The 7,856-nt window shown below is 37.6% G+C and overlaps 1 protein-coding gene across 4 annotated transcripts in view; it reads right to left on the minus strand.

Annotated features, from left to right (window-relative positions):
- The window catches only part of LOC137238178 (methylthioribose-1-phosphate isomerase), a 66,905-nt gene extending 60,278 nt beyond the window's left edge, over positions 1-6,627 (minus strand). For 3 of the 4 annotated variants that reach the window (XM_067762864.1, XM_067762863.1, XM_067762862.1), the window contains exon 1: positions 6,359-6,627. The gene's annotated coding sequence lies outside the window, so the exon portion shown is untranslated. The remainder of the gene's footprint in view (positions 1-6,358) is intronic. The other variant, XM_067762865.1, reaches the window with a different exon arrangement.
- Between the last annotated feature and the right edge of the window lie 1,229 nt (positions 6,628-7,856).

Below are 7,856 nucleotides of genomic sequence, written 5' to 3' on the forward strand. Positions count from 1 at the left end.
CCTGATAATAATTCTATGTATCACCTCTAAAAATGGTGTGTGCCCACTATTCATCGCAACCGATTCAGCTATAGGGTATACATAGCCATACTACAGTGGTGTATGTCTCCACTTTTCGGTACAACATGTTGTGTAACTAGTTGCCGCTAGATGGGTTTCCCAAGTAGCTACTTGCCGTTAGATGGGTCTCCTAAGCATTAGGGGGACTCATGATAGCATATAAACTTATAAGGTGTAAAATTATATCCATTTACACACGCGGTTATATGAACGCACCTAGTAATACTCTTGATAAACTTGATTGTTTTTCAGCTGTATTATTTCCAAAAAAATTTTTTGATCGTTATACAAATTAAAAAATACCAATATTAAGTGAAAAATCAAAACTAAAACGCCTTTACTTGCTGATGTTGGAGATTTTTGATGAAAATGCCGTCTGTAATGTCTGCAAGGTTGCATTCCTTTGAGTTTACCGCGTTTACACAATGAAATGTGCGCGTAAATTTATACAAATTGTGTAAATGATTTTTCATACAAAATTTGACAGCTCGTGCGTAAACTAGATAAATTTATACGTTTACACACTTTATAAGGCATTTATACGGTTACATGAGTCCCCCTATTATCTAAGCGAGGATAAGCGTTTTTTTACGCGCAAACGTAAACGTATACGCGTGCAAAAAAAAACGGCTATTAATCGAGACAAATTTTTCGCGTCCGTACCGCATTTTAGCTCATATCAAACGTTCTAAAAAAATTTGAAATTTCTTTGAGGTTTTTTTTTTTCGATAATCTGGAACAGTAGATATATACTGTAACGAATTTACTTGCAAATCCTCTTATTTGCCCTTTTGCTAAGTTCTTTTCACTAAACTATTGAATAAATAACTCCAATATTGAATAATGGAAAATTGGCCTTTATTAAAGTACTTCACAATAACACTTATCACGTTGCAACTAGCTGGCTTAATAACCAAACTGATAGCTTAAATGAAACTGACTTTGAAAATAATACTGCTATTGCTCGCTAGATAGCGTCCTAATCGAAAAACTGCCCATAGCGCCTCTACCGCTGATGCTTTTATACTCTGTGATTTCCTCGTGGCATCTTCTAGGCGCTTCCAGAATTTTACTTAGTTAGTTATAAATTTCTCAGCTACAACTACAGATGTATAATTTCTCATTTGAGTAATACTTGCACAAATTATTGCCCTCTCTTGAGACAACTCAGATAAGATATATGCATGTATTTGTGCATTGCCGCTCCGCTGCTCGTATACGTACATATGTGTAGACGTAATTATTTATGTAGATACATAATGATTGAATTATTAGGGGGACTCATGTAACCGTATAAATGCCTTATAAAGTGTGTAAACGTATAAATTTATCTAGTGCGTAAACGAGCTGTCAAATTTTGTATGAAAAATCATTTACACAATTTGTATAAATTTACGCGCACATTTCATTAGGGGGACTCATGAAAGCATATAAACTTAGAAGGTGTAAAAGTATATCAATTTACACACGCGGTTATATGAACGCACCTAGTAATACTTTTGACAAACTTGATTGTTTATCAGCTGTATTATTGCCAAACAAAATTTTTTTGACTGTTATACAAATTAAAAAATGCCAAGATTAAGTGAAAAATCAAAACTAAAACGTCTTTACTTGCTTATGTTGGATATTTCTGATGAACATGCCTGCTGTAATGTCTGCAGGGTTGCATTCCTTTGAGTTTACCGCGTTTACACAATGCAATATGCGCGTAAATTTATACAAATTGTGTAAATGATTATTCATACAAAATTTGACAGTTCGTTTACGCACTAGATAAATTTATACGTTTACACACTTTATAAGGCATTTATACGGTTACATGAGTCTCCCTATTGTGTAAACGCGGTAAGCTCAAAGGAATGCAACCTTGTAGACATTACAGCCGGCATTTTCATCAGAAATCTCCAACATCAGCAGTAAAGGCGTTTTAGTTTTGATTTTTCACTTAATCTTGGTATTTTTTAATTTGTATAACAATCAAAAAAATTTATTTGCAATAATACAGCTGAAAAACAATCAAGTTTATCAAGAGTATTACTAGGTGCGTTCATATAACCGCGCGTGTAAATGGATATAATTTTACACCTTATAAGTTTATATGCTATCATGAGTCCCCCTATTGATGTGAATTCATGTCACTGCTTAGCATCGGCCTAGAGATGGCAGCACCCCTTAGTTTTGCTAATATTCGTAACAATACGTAAAATTTTACATACGTTTTTAACAAAGAAAAAATTGCGGAATTCGCCTTATTTGAACAATCGGATCTATGGGATTTATCAAGTGTATACCACCGATATTGGTGCTGTTGTTGTTGTTGTAGCGATAAGGTTGCTCCCCGAAGGCTTTGGGGAGTGTTATCGATGTGATGGTCCTTTGCCGGACACAGATCCGGTACGCTCCAGTAACACAGCACCATTAAGGTGTTAGCCCGAACTCGGGAACGATTTATATGGCCACATTAAACCGTCAGGCCATCCCTCCCTCCCCACCCGCAAGTTCCATGAGGAGCTTGGGGTCGCCAGAGCCTCGTCTGTTAGTGAAACAGGATTCGCCGCGGATAGGTGAGGTTGACAATTGGGTTGGAGAAGCTGTATATTGCGCTGACAACCTGAAGGGTTGCGCTACACAGCCCCTTGAATCAGTCCATCTTACGACAGGCATATCTACCGCGGGTATATTCTGACCCCCTAACCCGCTGGGGGAACGGCTTCTGATGAAACCGATATTGGTGTTAGGGAGCTCTACTTCCACACCTACCCTGGGTTCAAGGCCCTGTTAAAGCATGGTATGTGTACTTTAGAAAATATTTTTATAAACGTGGTCGCCCCTCGGCAGTGGTTCAACAAACACTCCAAACGTTTATATGTTATGCAAAAATTCTCAGAGAATATTCATCTGGCTTGTCGGTATATAACATGTCAAAAATTGATAAGAATCTCGGCCTAATCTGCTCCTACTTATATCACGCTAATATTTATTTGTTTTAAGGTATATTTTTTTTTTTTTTTTTTTTTTTTTTTTTCGACAGGAGGCTTGGACCCAGCAAGTTATGGGGCTTAAATATAACCGCGCCAGGTATGCTTGTTGTTAGAGTGGACTAAAATACCAATATGATGCAACCCAATTCTCTACCTCACCTCTTTTATCAGACGAGAACCTAGGTTCTACATGGAACTAGGAGTTGTAGGCGGGATGGTCTAGACGGTTCAATGTGGTCATATTTAATCGTCGATGGTTGGGCTTTTACCTTAATGGTGCTGTGTTACCGGAGCGTACCGGATCTGTATCCGGCAAATGACATCCCCAAAGCCTTTGGGGAGAAACCTTTTCGCTACAGCAACAACATCGAGCACTCCCCTCAACCTTTGAGGAGTGTCTTTATCGCTATAACAACGTCGCTACATGGGGATATAGATAACCGATGAGTAGATAAGTGCAGATTATGTGTAACTAGCTATACGCGGCGTACGTTGTAACGCCCGATATCGAATGAATGTTGCATTATTTTTTCTGTTTTGTTTGTTCATAATTTAGTTTATTGTTCTGTAAATTGAATTGAATTTTGTACGCATATTTGGCGAAATTTTCGTTTAGAACATTTTATTATTGTATCTTATTGTAATGCATGTGGGTACCCAAATTTTTTGGCGTTCCTACTCTAGAGCAAGCAACGCATAGCTGGCCATGGGAAAAGCACAGACTCTCTAATTTAATCCTGCAACAGTTAGCGATTGTCCTTCTGCTTTGTTGATTGTAATTGCAACAGCAAGGAAAACTGTACAGGAAATTATAAGAGCAAAATGGTAGGAATCATTGGGATCCCTGGAATGAGCACATCTTCATCTTCGCTATTACCGCTGATGGGTGTTGCCTTCGATTACATTCGGCATTAATTTCTTAACGCAAAGTCTGGTTCCATTGCACAATTTTGGTGGGTCTAAATTCCGAAAAAGCATGATTGGTGAGCCAATTTTCACAGTTAATATATGCGCAGACATTCCAGGTGGTTCTAAGGAGTTTAGAAATTCAATTGGATAATTCACAATTTGATCTTCATCTGTCGATCGATTTATATTTCGCCACTTCGCCAGGAATTTGGTTTCGATGTTAACATGATCATATTTGGGAGCTAAGATTGCTCGTACGCATAGCCAAAAAAAACTTAAATTTAAAATTCTTTATTCAGAAATATGAAAAACCTTCGTCTTGATCGAAGGAACCTATAGCCGAAATTTAGTGATGATGATGAAATGTGGGAAATACGTTTCCATAGGGACACACACACAGAAATTGATTTTTATAGAAGATGTAGATGGACTGAAGCTATCAAATTTTTAAACGACGGCAGATTACTAAACGTCCAAAAGGAATAACAGCCAAAATCAACAATGCAGTCAAACTTTAGGTGTTAAAATAACCCAAGTTTGCACGGCAGCCATAGTTCGGAAAAATTCCATTTGTAGGGAAGGTGCCACGCCCTTTTTTTCCCAATTCCACATTTTACTGAAGGTGTTAGGACTTAACGTCATATAGCTTCTTACCAATTTTTCATTATCCTACCATTACTACATCCAGAGATATGCAGTATGATATATTCCATTTGTATGGGAGGTGCCACGCCCCCTTTTTCCCAATTCCACATTTTGTTGGTGGTGTTAGGGATTGACCTCATATAATTCCTTACTGAATTTGAATGATCTGGGATTTATACCTTCAGAGTTATGCAGTACGAAAGACTGCATTTGTATGGGAGGTGCCACGTCCCTTTTATATACCCAATTATTTTTAGCCTAAAACCTTCCCATTGATCGAAGGAACCTATAGCCAAAATTTGGTGATGATTGAAGTGTGGGAAATACGCTTCCATAGGTAATATACACACAGAATTTGATTTTTATATATGTAGATATGTACATACATATGTGTATACCTCTACATCTATACTCTACTTAATATGCACGTACTTAAGAGCATGGTGGTCATTAGTTTGTTTATTTAATCGCTCAAATTTCAATCAGTTTCTTCAACCTTCTGTAATTTCAGACCGGCAAAGGACCATCAACGCGATAACACTCCCCAAGGCATTCGGGGAGTGTCCATATCACTACAACAACAACACCAGCAACACCACCCCCACCACCACCACCACCAACAACAACAAGCATGGTCATTATTTTCTCCCATGGTAATAGTCTAGTTGAGGGGTCGACTGCTAATACGCTACCAAAAATATCGAGAGAGGTGTCAAACGTCGCCTCTTGACATCAGTATTAATAATCCGAAGGCGGAAAAAAAAATTTTAACGCGTTCAAAAGATATTAACGAAAAACCGAAAAAAGACCCGCGGGTACCTCCGAAACCGGGGGTCGGATCCATAGTATTTTTGCGGAGAACACCTTTCTGCGTTGGCGGCCTTCGGCCGCGCTCATAAAAAATAACCCTGGGCTACGCCATGCCAAGTCCGGATGTGTGGTATAACCGTGGCTACCGCCACGGTGATGCACAATTTTTTTGGTGGGTACAACACAACAACCACATGCAAATCGCCAACTTCAACTGCAAATATCTCCGGACAGAGATTTGGTAATAGTGCAGTTTACGGTACCCACCGAAATTTGGGCAAAAATTTTCGGATGAGGTATCAAAAGACGCGTATTCACGTCTAGATCAAGAATCCGAAAGCGGAAGTTAACTTTTTTTACCCGTGCAAAAGTTATTAATGAAAACCCGAAAAAAGACGCGTGGTCCCTCCGAAACCGGGGGTGGAATCCATAGTATTTTTGCGCAAACACCTTTCTGCGTTGGCGGCCTTCGAGCGCGCTTATAAAAAATAACCCTGGGCTACGCCATGTCAAGTCCGGGTGTGTGGTATAACCGTGGCTACCGCCACGGTGATGCACAATTTTTTTTGTGGGTACTAACAACAACAACCACATGAAAATCACCAACTTCAACTGCAAATATCTCCGGACAGAGATAACATTTTTCTTTTCCGCCTTCGGATTATTGTTCTCGAGATTAATACTCGTCCTTTGATACCTCACTCGAAAATCTTAGCCCAACTTTAGGGTGGGTACCGTAAACTGCACTACTACCAGAGATTTTTCTTTTCCGCCTTCGGATTATTGTTCTCGAGATTAATATATCTTTTGACACCTCTCTCGATATTTTTGGTAGCGTATTAGTAGTCGACCCTTCAACTAGACTATTACCATTATTTCTCCCATTTAGCATAAACCTCATACCATTTTTTTTTTAATTTTAAATACCGCTTTTTCAATTCTAAAATTACCAAAAATGATATCCTGCTGAATCATGCCATCAACTGGTGGTTATGTATTTGCTTTGGTCATTTGCGTCTAATTAGCCGGTAACTTCAATATGTCTAAAGTGGCCGACATCTATAAAATTATATCGGTGGTTTGCACTCATTTAAATTAACCTTTTTCACTTTCAATTTTCACAATTAATATTTGAGTTTATTTAATTATTTAGTGCAGACATTTTCGGCATTTGTACATATTCTCGTCTTTAACTAACCGGGTATGAACCGGGTTCTGAAAATTTTTCCAATTCTTCTTTTCACTGTTTTATCATTATCGTTACCGCGCACGTTTACAGTCATTGTATTCACAATCATAAATCCATGGTGCAATTATGTACAGGTTGGCTCATCTCATCAGCTGATTTTATTTATGTCATTGCATGGTCGAAGGGATTGTCAAAAGGAGATGGCAAACTCAAAATGAAACCAACCCATTGGCAACATTTTACTTACACATACAAAAACTGCTAAGTTTTATGTTTCCATTCCATACCATTCGCACCAACACCAATACACAGATTTTGACAATTTGAACAGACATATTTTGTTGCTTTACAGATGAGCTAACCTGTATATAGCTGAACCATGCATAAATCTTTGCAGCGTTCTTGCTTTCATTCACAATTCTTTGTAGGTTTACAATCACGGCATATAACGGCTGTGGTGTAGCGTGACAAAGTTGACATAGTCGTAAAGCCTTAAGGACCAATTAAACTTCCTTAACCCTAACGCCATAGTCATAACCATATTTTTACTTATCCATATCAAATTTGCATCAGTTAGTGGTGCCTTAACCTAAAAATCGTGAAAATTTCATAAAAATGAAGAAAAGACAAAAATTTAAAACATATACCACAAAAAATAAGTCTCTGAGTCAAAACGTATCCAAAACAATGATAAAATCTACAAAAAGTTAATAAATTCTTCAACTCAAATATTTTTAGGTTATTTGGTTAGGTTTAGGATATTGCGGAAAACCAAAAACCAATTGGTTGGCTGTGATATGGTTATGGGTTTAGCATTATGGTATGGCACAGAGCTGTAAAACTGTGCATTCATTTGAAATTTTAAATCATTGATTTAAGAATGCTTGCTCTTCATTCATTCATTCCTTGCTAAGGAATGTGGCTTAAAAGTCAACCCATTCTTCATTCAGTAGTGGAAAAAAAGACTGCACTCCTGAACTCATTCGAAGAAGGAATGAATTAATTGAATGAAACACAAACATTTTTGAATACAGAATAAGCATTCAAATGAATGCAGCTTTTGCTGAATGTGCACACACTTTTCTAGTCCCATTCAATTATGAAAAATGTCGTATATGCACAAAACTCGCTCAAATATCACATGGTTGCATTTGTTTAAAGCCACTTCAAAATATCAACACAAATATTTCATTATTGTCCGTGATGACCAGTTTTCCCATATTTAAATGATAATAAAGTACGAAGAAGTTAACTGAAAA

This window comes from Eurosta solidaginis, chromosome 1 (assembly GCF_040869045.1).
Source record: "Eurosta solidaginis isolate ZX-2024a chromosome 1, ASM4086904v1, whole genome shotgun sequence".
Lineage (NCBI taxonomy): Eukaryota > Metazoa > Arthropoda > Insecta > Diptera > Tephritidae > Eurosta > Eurosta solidaginis.